The 12,845-nt window shown below is 39.8% G+C and overlaps 1 protein-coding gene and 1 long non-coding RNA gene across 19 annotated transcripts in view; one reads left to right on the forward strand and one right to left on the reverse strand.

Annotated features, from left to right (window-relative positions):
- Positions 1 to 12,845, forward strand: part of Erich1 (glutamate-rich 1) — a gene marked incomplete at its 5' end in the record, with an annotated part of 52,793,804 nt that overhangs the window by 11,011,342 nt on the left and 41,769,617 nt on the right.
- The window catches only part of Rcn1-ps15 (reticulocalbin 1, pseudogene 15), an 88,867-nt gene continuing 83,824 nt past the window's right edge, over positions 7,803 to 12,845 (reverse strand). For 18 of the 19 annotated variants that reach the window (XR_015639871.1, XR_015639874.1, XR_015639861.1 and 15 more), the window contains one exon: positions 7,803 to 8,875. This is a non-coding gene — a long non-coding RNA (reticulocalbin 1, pseudogene 15). The remainder of the gene's footprint in view (positions 8,876 to 12,845) is intronic. The other variant, XR_015639875.1, reaches the window with a different exon arrangement.

Consider the following 12,845-nt stretch of genomic DNA (forward strand, 5'->3'; position numbering starts at 1 on the left):
TTGTGGAGTACAGGCCTTTGAACTATGCCCTAATTTTTTTTTAATTTCTCAGTGTTCGTTGTTTTGTTTGATTTTTATTAATTTGGGTACTGGCTCTCTGCCTTTTAGTTAGGTTGGCAAACTGTTTGTAAACCTTGTTGACATTCTCAATCAACCAGCTCTTGGTTTTCTTGATTGTTTCTATTGTTCTCTTTGTTTCTAATTGATTGATTGATTTCAGCCCTGAGTTTGGTTATTTAATGTTGTCTACACATCTTGCATGTGTTTGTTTCTTTTTCTCTTGAGCTTTCTGAATTCAGACATCCTCTAGGTAGATTTTCCTATAATGATTATTAAATATTCTTTCCAATTCCTTTCAGTTTCTTTGGTTGAAAGTTTGTTTTACTATATATTTGAATGGCTACTCCCACTTCTTTGTTGGGTACTATTGCTTAGAAAAGCTTTTCCCAGCCCTTTTCTATGAGGGAATATGTATCTTCATTGCTGAATTGGTTGGTTGGTTTGTTTGCTTTGTTGTTTTTTTGTAGACAGCAGAATAATGGATTTTGTTAATGCATCCATTTTGTTAGCCTGTGGTTTTAATTCTATTATATTTTCTGTGTTTTCTTGAGGGTAGATAGCCTCATTGGGTTGAGGTTTTCCTTCAAGTATCATCTGTATGGCTGGGTTACTTGCAAGATATTGTTTAAAATTGGTTTTATCATGGAATCACTTTGTTTCTCTATCTATGATTATTGAAGACTTGGGAAGGAATAGTATTCTAGACTGACATTCAGTGATCTCTTATGGTCTGCAAGACATCTTCTGAGGCACTTCTAGAGTTTAGTTTATCTCTGCTGAGAAGTTGAGTATAATTCTTTTATTCTTTTATTTTTTTATTTTTATGAACAACTACTTGATTTACATTTAAGCTAAAGTTTACATTCTTTTCTTTTTTATTTATTCATACATTTTTCCATTTTTTTAAATTGGATATTTCTTATTTACTTTTCAAATGTTATTCCCTTTCCGAGTTTACTGACTCCTAACCCCTTTTATAAGGGTGTTCCCCTCCCCATCCACCCCTCCTTACTGCCATTTCCCCGACAATTCCGTACACTGGGGGTCCAACCTTGGCAGGACCAAGGGCTTCTCCTTCCATTGGTGGCCAGCAAGGACATCCTTTGCTACATATGCAGTTGGAGCCATGGGTTAGTCCATGTATAGTCATTGGGTAGTGAGTTAGTCCCTGGACGCTCTGGTTGGTTGGCATTCTTATAGGTTTGTCTTTATGTGTTACTTGCCCTTTTTACCTTTTAACTTTTGATATTCTTCTTTTGTTCTGTACATTTATTGTTTTGATTACTATGTGGCAGAAAGATTCTTTCTAGTCAAATCTGTTCGTGCTCTGTAACCCTTTTTTATGTTTATAAGCACCCTTTTTTCAGATTAGATGAATTTTCTATGATTTTGTTAAAGATGTTTTCTTGGCCTTGATCTGGGAATCTTCTCCTTCATCTTTTCCAATTATTCTTAGGTTTGGTCATTTCATAGTGTCCAATATTTCCTGAAAGTTTTGTTTCATGAAATTTTTAAATTTTTCATCTTTTGACTGATGTATCAATGTATCAATGTCTTCAATATGTAAGATTCTATCTTCTATCTCTTGGCTTCTGTTGGTGATGCTTATTTCTGTAGTTCTTGTTAACTTTCCTATGTATTCCCGTTCCAAGATTCCTTGCTTTAGTATTCTTTGTTGCTTACATTTCTGTTTTCCTTTTTTATTCATATTCTTTTCTTATTTAAAATTTTTATTTTTCCTTTTTTTGATTTTATAATTAACAGTTTAATGCTTTTAACTGTTTAAATATATTTTCTTGGGAATTTATTCATCATCTTCTTGTACTTTGGTTTCCTTAGGATACCAAGTGCTTGCAAGGATACATGGTTCGTTGGGGTGTCACATTGCTCTGACTCTTGTTGATTTGTTCTTACACTGTCCTTTAGGCATCTACTTTTCCTTGGTGTTGGAAGGATGATGCTGTTTGAAAGGAATGGGTGTGGGCCAGAGAATGAAAGTCAGTTTGCCTCCTGTGTTCCAGCAGTCCAGACTTTGACAATCTTGGTGGGGTAGGTTTTCAAGCAATGTATTCTTGGGAACTATCAGACCTCCACCATAAGGCAGTGGTTTTGATGTTTTTTTCTCATACATTTTGAAAAAAATAATTAATTGTTTTATTTATTTACATCCCAAATATTGACCACTGCTGGTCCCTCCTTGCAGAGTTCATTGCTTCACCTATCTTCACCTCTTCTCCACCGCCTTCAACTCTGAAAGGTGCCCTACTCCTGGATTTCCCTCCACACTGGAGTTTCAAGTGTCTGCAGGGTTATGTGCATCCTTTCCTTTTGAGGCCAGACAATGCAGATCTCTGCTATATATAAGCCATGGCCCTTACAGTACAGTCCCCATATGATTTTTGGTTTAGGGTTCAGTCTTTCAGAGCTCCCAGCATTCCAGGCTAGTTGCCATTGTTTTCTGCCTATGGGGTTGCCATCCCCTTCAGTTACTTCAATCCCTTTCCTACCTCTTTCACAGAGGTTCTTGAGCAGACCCCAATGTTTGGCTATCAGTATATGTATCTATCTCAGTTAGTGCTTGTAGAGCATTTCAAAGGATAGCCTGGCTGAGATATAAAACTCAAATACAGGACATACTAGTAAGGATATAGAGAGAATGCCATTGTTGGTAGGAAGGCAAACTTTTACAACCATTCTGGAAATCAATCTGGCAGTTCTTCAGAAAATTGGAAATAGTGTTACCTGAAGAAGTAGCTATACCACTTCTGGACATATACCCAAAAGATGCTCTGACATATCACAACTACCTATACTCTACTATGTTCATGCAGTCATTATTCATGAGAGCCAGAAACTGGAACCAGCCCATATGTCCCTTAACAGTACAATGGATAGAGAAAATAAAATATAGTTTTATACAATGGATAAGTATATCAGAAAATTTTCAAACAAATGGGTAGAATTAAAAAATAACATCCTCAGTGAGGTAACCAGACACAAAAGGACATGAATGGCATGTACTCACTAATAAGTTGATATTAGCCATAAAGTACAGAATACCTATGATAGCCCCCTACACACACAGATCATATGAGGTATAAAAAGTTGGATGGCCAGAGTGAAGATCCTTCTATCTCACTTAGAAGGGAGAACCAAATAATTTTGGGAGGCAATAGGACAGAGAACCCTGTGGCACAGAGGGAAGAAGAGGTGAAATGGGGAAGGATTTGAAATGGGAGGAGACAGGAGTGAGCCCCAGAGTGCTAAGAAAATGAATGGAAATATGAAGGTACTGGGACTGGAGGGTGGAAGGACCCTATAGAGTACCCTGGAGACCTGGAATTTGAGAGTCTCCCAATGGAGATGGGGATCCCAAAAAATGGGGATGACTTTAGCTAAAGTATCCAAGAGTGGAGAGATGGAGCCTGACGAGACCACCTCCTGTATATAGACATGGCCCACAGTTGACACATGGGGCCAGGCACTCACCTTCAAAATTCTTGATTCAGAATTGTTCCTGCCTAATGGAAATGAAGGAACAAAAATGGAGACAAGACAGAAGGAAAGGCCATCCATTGATCTGCCCAAATTGGGATTCATTCCATATACAAGCACCAAACACTAACAATATTACTGATGCCATATTGTGCTTGCAGATAGAAGCCTAATGCGGCTGTCCTTTGAAACATTCAATGGGCAGCTGACTGAGACAGATCCAGATACAGCCAACCAGTGGACTGAGGTCCGGGACCCCTGTGGAAGAGTTATGGAATTGACTGAAGAAGCTAAAAGGGATTGAAACACCATAGATAAAACAACAGTATGAACCAATATGGACCCCCAGAGCTCAGACTAAGCCACCAATCAAAGAGCATTCAAGGAGTTGCCCCTGGCATATATTTAGCAGAGAACTGCCTTATCTGTCAGTAGAGATGATGTAATTAATCCTGTAAAAACTTAATGACCCAGGAAAGCAGATCCTACTGTGTGTGTGTGTGTGTGTGTGTGTGTGTGTGTGTGTGTGTGTGTGTGCATTTTCCTGTGAAGCTCTAATTATAAATAACATAGGCAAAACTGCCAGGCAGTGGCCAGAAAGAATCAAGTGAACCCTTAGCTCAGTAATTCCGCTAGCTTTCTGTTCCTTGCACACGATGACTCTCATAAGAGTCCCAGTAGTTTGACTTAGTTTACTAGTATATTATTTTGTATATTCTATACTTCCTTATCCAGTAACCAGTCTCAAATATTATGTAAAACTTATTTCCTAACTTCAATAAATTTTTCCTTTCTTAGGGTCCCAATGTTGGCTCTAATTCTTTTTCTAATAATTTCTTCAAACTTTCTTTGCAAGTCAAACCCTAATTTGCAACTTCAATTGTGCAGTTATTACATTTTTTCCAAGATAAGAATACCCATTATGCACCTGGGCCATTAGGGCTGTGCTGTGCCATGCCCCTATCTATCAATTTCCAATTGTTTAAGAATCATAACATCAAGGAACATCTAGTTTTGCAGAATTCACCAGAGCTAAAGGAGAAAGAAGTAGGAAAGTCAGATATAATAGAATAATTATTGCACACCAAGGCCAACTGAAAGGCAGTCACACACAAATGAAATCTATACAGCCGTTGTCCAGGACAAAGGTTAGGAGAAATGGAAACAACTAGTTTTTACAAAGAGCTACTGTGGGCTACTGAGATGTCTCCATCACAGCTACTGCAGGCAGCCTCTTATTTCAGATGATGGGTCCCGTGGAGGGATGTGTCTCCTGATATTCAGGGTTCCAGAAGCCACCCTACTTTACAAGAAGCTGCTGCAGGCTTCTGAGATGTCTCCATCCCAGCCTACTGCTGGCAGTCGCTGTCATTGTATGTTGTCCCCATCATTAGCCAGAACAATCAGACAACAAGAGGAGGTGAAAGGGATACAGATTGGAAAGGAAGAAGTCAAAATATCACTATTGCAGGCGATATGATAGTATACTTAAGAGACCCCAAAAGTTACACCAGAGGACAACTAAGCCTGATAAACAACTTCAGCAAAGTTGCTAGGTATAAAATTAAATCAAACAAATCAGTAGCCTTCCTCTACACAAAAGTTGAACAAGCTGAGAAAGAAATTACGGAAATGACACGTTTCATAATAGTCCCAAATAATATAAAAATACCTCAGTGTGACTTTTATCAAGCAAGTGAAAGATCAGTGTGACAAGAACTTCAAGTGTCTGAAGAAAGAAATTGAAGAAGATCTCAGAAGATGGAAAGATCTCCCATGCTCATGGGTTGGCAGGATGAAGATAGTAAAGATGGCCATTTTTCCAAAAGTGATCTACAGATTCAATGCAATCCCCATCAACTTCCAATCCAACTCTTCATTGGGTTAGACAGAAACAATTTGCAAATTCATTTGGAATAACAAAAAACCCAGGATAGCTAAAACTACCCTCAACAATAAAAGGACTTCCAGGGGAATCACCATCCCTGAACTCAAGCAGTATTACAGAGCATTAGTGATAAAAACTGTATGGTATTGGTACAGAGACAGGAAGATAGACCAGTAGAATAGAATTGCACACCCAGAAATGAACCCACACACCTATGGTCACTTGATTTTTGACAAAGGGGACAAAACCATCCAGTGGAAAAAAGATAGCATTTTCAACAAATGGTGCTGGTTCAACTGGAGATCAGCATATGGAAGAGTAAAAATCATCCCCTTCTTATTACCCTGTACAAAGCTTAAGTCCAGGTGGATCAAGGACCTCTACATCAAACCACACTCAAACTAAAAGAAGCAAAAGTGGGGAAGAATCTTGAACACATGGACACTGAAAAAAATTTCCTGAACAAAACATGAATGGCTTATGCTCTAAGATCAAGAGTAGACAAATGGGACCTCATAAAGCTAAAAAACTTCTGTAAGGCAAAGGACACTGTGGTTAGGACAAAACAGCAACCAACAGATTGGGAAAAGATCTTTACCAATCCTACAACTGATAGAGGGCTAATATCCAAAATATACAAAGAACTCATGAAGTTGGACTGTAGGGAGACTAATAACCCTATTAAAAATTGCGGTTCAGAGCTATACAAAGAATTCACAGCTGAGGAATATGGAATGGCTGAGAAACACCAAAAGAAATGTTCAGCATCTTTAGTTATAAGGGAAATGCAAATCAAAACAACCCTGAGATTCCACCTCACACCAGTGTCAATGGCTAAGATCACAAACTCACACGACAGAAGATGCTTGCGCAGATGTGAGAAAGAGGAAGACTGTTCCATTGTTGGTGAGATTGCAGACTGGTACAACCATTCTGGATATCAGTCTGGAGTTTCCTCAGAAAATTAGACATTGCACTAACTGAGGACCCAGCTATACCTCTCTTGCACATATACCCAAAAGATGCTCCAACATATAACAAGGCACATGCTCCACTATGTTCATAGCAGCCTTATTTATAATAGTCAGAAAATGAAAAGATCCCAGATGCCCTTCAACGGAGGAATGGAAATAGAAAATGTGGTACATCTACACAATGGTGTACTACAGAGTTATCAAAAACAATGACTTCATGAAATTCATAGGCAAATAGAATGAACTAGAAAATACCATCCTGAGTGAGTTAAACCAATCACAGAAACACACACATGGTATGCACTCATTGATAAGTTGATATTAGCCCAAATGCTCAAATTACCCAAGATGCACAGACAACATGAAACTTAAGAAGGATGACCAAAATGCTGATGCTTCACTCCTTCTTTCAAAGGGAAAGGAGAATACCCATAGAAGGGATAGGGAGGCAAAGTTTAGAACAGAGCCTGAAGGAATGGCCATTCAGAGTCTACTCTACATGTGGCTGATATATATACAGCCTCCAAACTCGGTAAGATGACTGAAGCTAAGAAGTGCAGGCTGACAGGAACTGGATATAGATGTCTCCTGAGAAGCACAGCCAGATCATGTCAAATACAGTGGCGAATGTTAGCAGCAAACCGTTGAACTGAGAACTGAACCTCAGTTGGAGGGATTACAGAAAGATTGAAAGAGCATAAGGGACTTGCAGCCCCAAAAGAACAACCATGCCAGCCAAGCAGAGTTCCCAGAGACTAAACCACTACCCAATCACTATACAGGGACTATTTCATGGCTCCATCTGCATATGTATCAGAGGACAGTCTTCTTTGATACAAATGGAATGAGCAGCCCTTGATCCTGCCTAGGCTGGGACAGTGGATGGATGGTGAAGGGAATACCATTATAGAAAAGGGGGAGGGGGATGGTATTGGGACTTATTTCTGGGAAACAAGGAAAGAATAACATTTGAATTCGAAATGAAAAATATCCAATTAAAAATCAAGAGCAACATCATCATTTTTAGAGCTTAAAATAAAAAAGCCACAATCAGGAAACAGAGAATTGTATGCCAATGGTTTTCTTCAAATATGCTCGGCCCGGGTCACTTCTGGGCCCAGGCTGGATCAAGCAGGTTCCTGCCGCTAACTGCTTCTCTATTCCTGTTTCCAGAGGCACCATGCAGATTACTTTTGGGCCAGGGATGTGGCCAGAGCTGGACAGAAGTGTCTTTCTGTCCTGTGGTCTCAGGATTATCTGTATTTCTGGGTGTTCAGCACTCTCCACCACAGGATTTGGGTGCAGGCTTCCTGATTGCTTTAATTTCCCTTATACCATGTTTATATTTCCTGGGAGATACTACAGAAAAATTAATGTTTATCCCATTAATTTGTTCAACACTCTCATCGATAGAGTTTAATTTTTAGGTAACTATATAATTGACAGCAAGCATAAACAGTGGGTAATATATGCATGATGAACTTGAAATTCACAGAGTTGGAAACACAGTGTACAGTGACTGTATAATTGCCTTTGAATTTCAGTCTTACTGGGAAGTAATTTGATGTCCAGTCCCCATGAGAATGCAGAGATCCACCCCTCCCTGATAGCTGTGGGACTTCAGATGTTGACACTACTGATCAATAAAGAAGGTTCTTAAGAGTGAAGAGTTTGAGATCACTCTTTCATTCTCCAGAATACATCCAATTTACTTGATAATAACCAGATGCAGGTAGGCAATATATACAGTCTATATCCTTATCAAAATAGAAAATCAAATGAACAAAACAACAACATATAAATAACAAAATTTCAAATGAATAGACAGAAAACCAAAAAAACCAAGATAATCAAAACTCAACCAAAATTTAAGTAGAGGAATTGGGCTAAGCATGTTTTTGCTGCTTGTTTTGCAGAACAGACTTATAGCCTGTGGCTTGCCTTGAAAACAGAGTACAGAAGCAGTTTCTGATGGTAATAATCTTTTCAAGGGGAGTGGAAGTAGGTGTTTTTTGTTGAAGTGGGGCTATTCAGGAAAAAGCCATCCAATACTGAATATAAAATATATGACAAACTTTGTCTCAAAGTCTTTCCAATGTTGTGAACTGATCTCCATGAAACTCTTCTGGATGACACATCAGGACAAGTACAAATTTACACGTGCACAGTCTTTCTGGATGACAGCCGCTCTTGATTGATGTGCATCAGTACTTCACTGGGTCCCTCCAAACGTGTACACTTGCTGGAGAGAGCCGAGATGAAAGTACGGCCTATTCAATCCAAAGAAATCAAACTAAAGGAGGAAAATGCAGTCCACAAGTCCTATGGACATTACAGATGAAATGCAATAGTGTGTATTTGCTGTGCACACTTAGTACTCCTCCTGTAGCTCTTCTCTCCAATGGAGATCTTGTCCTGGTCTGTGTCATGTTTGAGTTTCTGCTGGAGAATTTCAGACCTAGCAGAGCAAGGGAAAAAAGGTTTAGTGAGTGGTTGTCGAATCTACTGTCCCTCTTATATCAACTCTATTCAGTTGGACAATCCAGCATGACCTGGCAGCTGAGGTCAGTCTCTGCATCCCCAAGTGTCATATATATAGTACCTGGGCATGGATTTATATCTCAGCTTTTAAAACTGCTAGAATTTGAACACTGTACTTGAATTAAGAGAAAAATGAGCATATTTTTCCACTGGTCCAGGTATATTATATTGAATAATAACATTGTAGCTATGTCTAATCTGAGTTCAAGTGGTATGAGCAACCTAGAATACCATGTGGATGCCTTCTGGAGAACCTGCCCAGAATTGAGGTGAAAGTTCTGATTATGTTAGCACAGAAGGAACCTGCCTATACTGGTAACCACTGTATCTGCAAATACACAGAGAAACCATCTCACATCAAATCCATGGCCACTGCATAGATCCTGTAATCACTGAGAATGTGCTCCATGCAAATCTTCCCAGCATACACAGGGAACATTAAAGGTGATTGTGATGTAGAAACAGAACAGTACCCCTATAATAATATGGTTATTGTAAGGCAATTTGTGAGAGGACAGAAGAGAAAATATCCTCAGATCTTTCCGGAGAGATCACAGGAAGAAAGGAGTAGAAAATACCAAGAAACCCAGAGGATCATATTTATTGTTTCATGGGCAAAATTCACATGAAGTGTACCAGAATAATACTCTGACTAGCTCTTTAGCTGCCTGAGGCTGAAATCCATGTGGGTGGTCATTCACCCAAAAAGGATATTTATATAGGGAAAGGATATTCAAATGGCTTCTTCCAGCCTGTGTTCCTACCTGAACATTAATGCTTAATGTAAAGATTCCTCAGGACATGCTGGAGGCATAAAAAGAAATGTTGAGTGGGATAGGTACATAGTGGCCATAGCCTATAGACAGCTCAGTCAGTGATGTGCTGTCCTCCCATAAACCGACATAGAATCAGGGTTCTTTCCCTATTATCAATCTGGCTTAGCAAGTTCCCAAGGCTGTGTAGAGCAGGCTTCTTTCCCAGCAACGGATCATATGTTGGTGGTGGACTAGACTCTTGTTTCTGTTCATTGTTTCAGACTTTCCCCAAAGTGTACAGCTTCTTCTAATAGGAGCTCTCTTTATCATAGCCTGAGTGACTTCATGCCCAAAGCTAGAATCATAGGAAATCTCCATAACCAGATTCCAAATGAACAAATTTTCTCCTCGTAATGTGATTGTGCCACAGATATTTTGAGTAAGTAAGTAAAAGCTTGCATGGATTATCTCACACTGAATCATAATCCATGAAAGGGCTCCACCCTATGGTACATTTTCACTCTTTGGCTGATGAACATCTGGATAGATTCTCCTACAAGGCTACTCTGGGACCACTACAACACTGATGTGCCCTAGTTGCAATGGCAACACCTACTCCTTGTTGTGGAATCACTGGGTTAATTAAAACTTCTGTTCCACTTTATGAACATGGCTTTTCATTGGCCTACATGTTCTTACACTCCCAGACCCATCTGAAGGTCCTCATCTCGCCTAACCCCATTGAGGCTGAACTTTACTCAGAGAAAATGATTTTGATTAACAGCACTTGCAGAATGCTATGCAGATAAGATAGTGGAGTGCTTTAGATTATTTGTGCATCTAAAGGGGCTCCTGAAACTGTCCTGTTCTTGCACCACAGCATAACTATGGGACTTTTGCTGGATGACGAAACAACTCCAAGCAACTCAAATTCTCAGTGAATAAAATCCATGCCAAACTCCCAAGGGAAGTTGTACTGTGCCAAGTTAGCTGGAAAGAAATGGTAGCAGGCAATATGGAATACAACCTTGGAGAAGACACAGTGAGTGACATAACCTTCCAGTGGGCTTTCACAATTAACGAAGAACAGAGAAGGAACATAAACTCATGGATTTTATAGAGAAGCCTTGCCCTTACCTCCCTGTACTGCATTCCTTTGATGTGCTCCAAAGGATTTCAATGCAGATCAGTAGTTTTGCCCCTCATCACTTGAAAATCTAACTTTACAGGTGTTTTTTGTGTCCTCATTATGTGGGGTTGCATTTCTAAAGGACTTTATTGTCCTGCTTCTATACCATAATGAAAAGGGACCTGAAAGTTCCAGGCCTGTACCATTTGTTACCACTATGAAACAGGACTCACTTGAACATATTTAACACTTGCCCCCAGACAGCACAAGATAAATATGTTACAATTTTTTTTGAAAACTGAATAAATTACTAACTTAAGCACCCTTTTGCTGTACAAAGCTAGATGGAGATGCCAAATGATTGGGCGGCTATATTTACTGTTTCATGGGTGTAAAGTGAACACTTAGAGTACTTTTCTCATGAAACTTGGAAGTAAAGGGAAACACAAGTTCACTACTGCACAAACACACACACACACACACGCACACACAAATGAAAACTTTGCTTTTATGTAGCACATTTCCTGTTGAGTGAGGATTAGTGGGAGCTATGCTGTGTACAAGTCTCTGAGACTCAAGCAGGCTGTGCTGCCCTGGCCTGTACTCATTTCCACTTCAGGAAACCTTTCTATGCAGGTACTTGCTGCTCCTACAAGTAAGTTACATGTTCTGCACAGGTAGCCTAAACAACAAACACCAAATTCCCAAGAGAGATTTCTAGGAAAAGACTCCATCAAGCTCTATGCTGACTCATCATAGGCCCCTCACTAAAACTACCCTGTTTCCATCTTAGAAGACTTTGGAAGCATCAGAAGAAGACAGTGACTCATGGTCCGTTACCAGGGACTTTTCATCACAATAGAGTTCATGTGATATTAAAATAACCTCAATGGCAGTCAGAAAAAGGCTAAAGAAATAACATACGCTGACTTTTCTGAAATGCAGCACTCTGTACAACACTCAGAGGGAATCTATCCTGAAAGAATGTCATGCCCATGATATAGTCAGCAAAGCAATGTCAGCAGAGGGATGCACTACAGGATTCCATGCATGATCATGGCGAAGCCAATTAGACAAACCAGAATCTTCCAGGAGGTTACATCTATTCAGGTAAAATGAAGAAATCTAATCCTTATTTTTAAAATAGCTGAATGGTTTAAGAATGTGCTGAGACAAATAAGAGAGGGGGCTCCACCTGGAACTGGACAAGTGATGCAAAGACTGCTGTTCAGCACAAAACAGGAAGCTTCATGTTTGTGGAGAGACCTAGGCTCAAAGGACTAAATTAGAGAATGTCTGGACAAAATCAGATGTCATTTACTGGCCTCCCCGCATACCTGCTAAGATGCAGGTCCACACAGCAATGCAACTTTCTTAGTGAGAATTGGGGGTATATATGAATAACTTTGTTCTTGAAATCTCAAGTCTCTCATGCCAACCCTCAGCCTTTGAGAAACCTTTTCCACATCCTTGTTCTTCTAACCAGCTTCAGATTGTAAGGCCCAGATATGAACTCTCCAGGAGCACTCAAATGAGACAGGACTGACATGCTGCTACTCAGGCTCTGTCAGTTACCCAAGATCTATGAAGCATGAAGACACCATCTTCATATACAGGGAAAAAAGGGAGGGAGAACAAAAGCCACCAAAAATCACAATAAAAACCATTTCTTTGGCATTTACACCAGATTTTCCTCCTTGCAAACTACTAACTTCCTGGAATCTCGCACTATCCCTGTTAAGAAAATGAGCTCCAGGCTTTTGCTTCATCCCTCAAAGCCCTGTGCTAGTCTGAAGAGGGGCTCCCACATAGCACCCTCCACACATAATGGCATGTAGTGCTGTGATATGTGATCAACCTATCTCCCGTAATAAACTGTAGATTCTCAAAGAGCAGGAGCATTTGCTTCCCAAACATGCAGTTTCTTGAAAAAGGGCTATCTCCACAGAAAGCCTTGTAAATGACCCCTTAACTGAACACTAGGATGAGACCTAGATCAGGAC

This window comes from Rattus norvegicus, chromosome 16 (genome assembly GCF_021556685.1).
Source record: "Rattus norvegicus strain SHRSP/BbbUtx chromosome 16, alternate assembly SHRSP_T2T, whole genome shotgun sequence".
Classification (NCBI taxonomy): domain Eukaryota; kingdom Metazoa; phylum Chordata; class Mammalia; order Rodentia; family Muridae; genus Rattus; species Rattus norvegicus.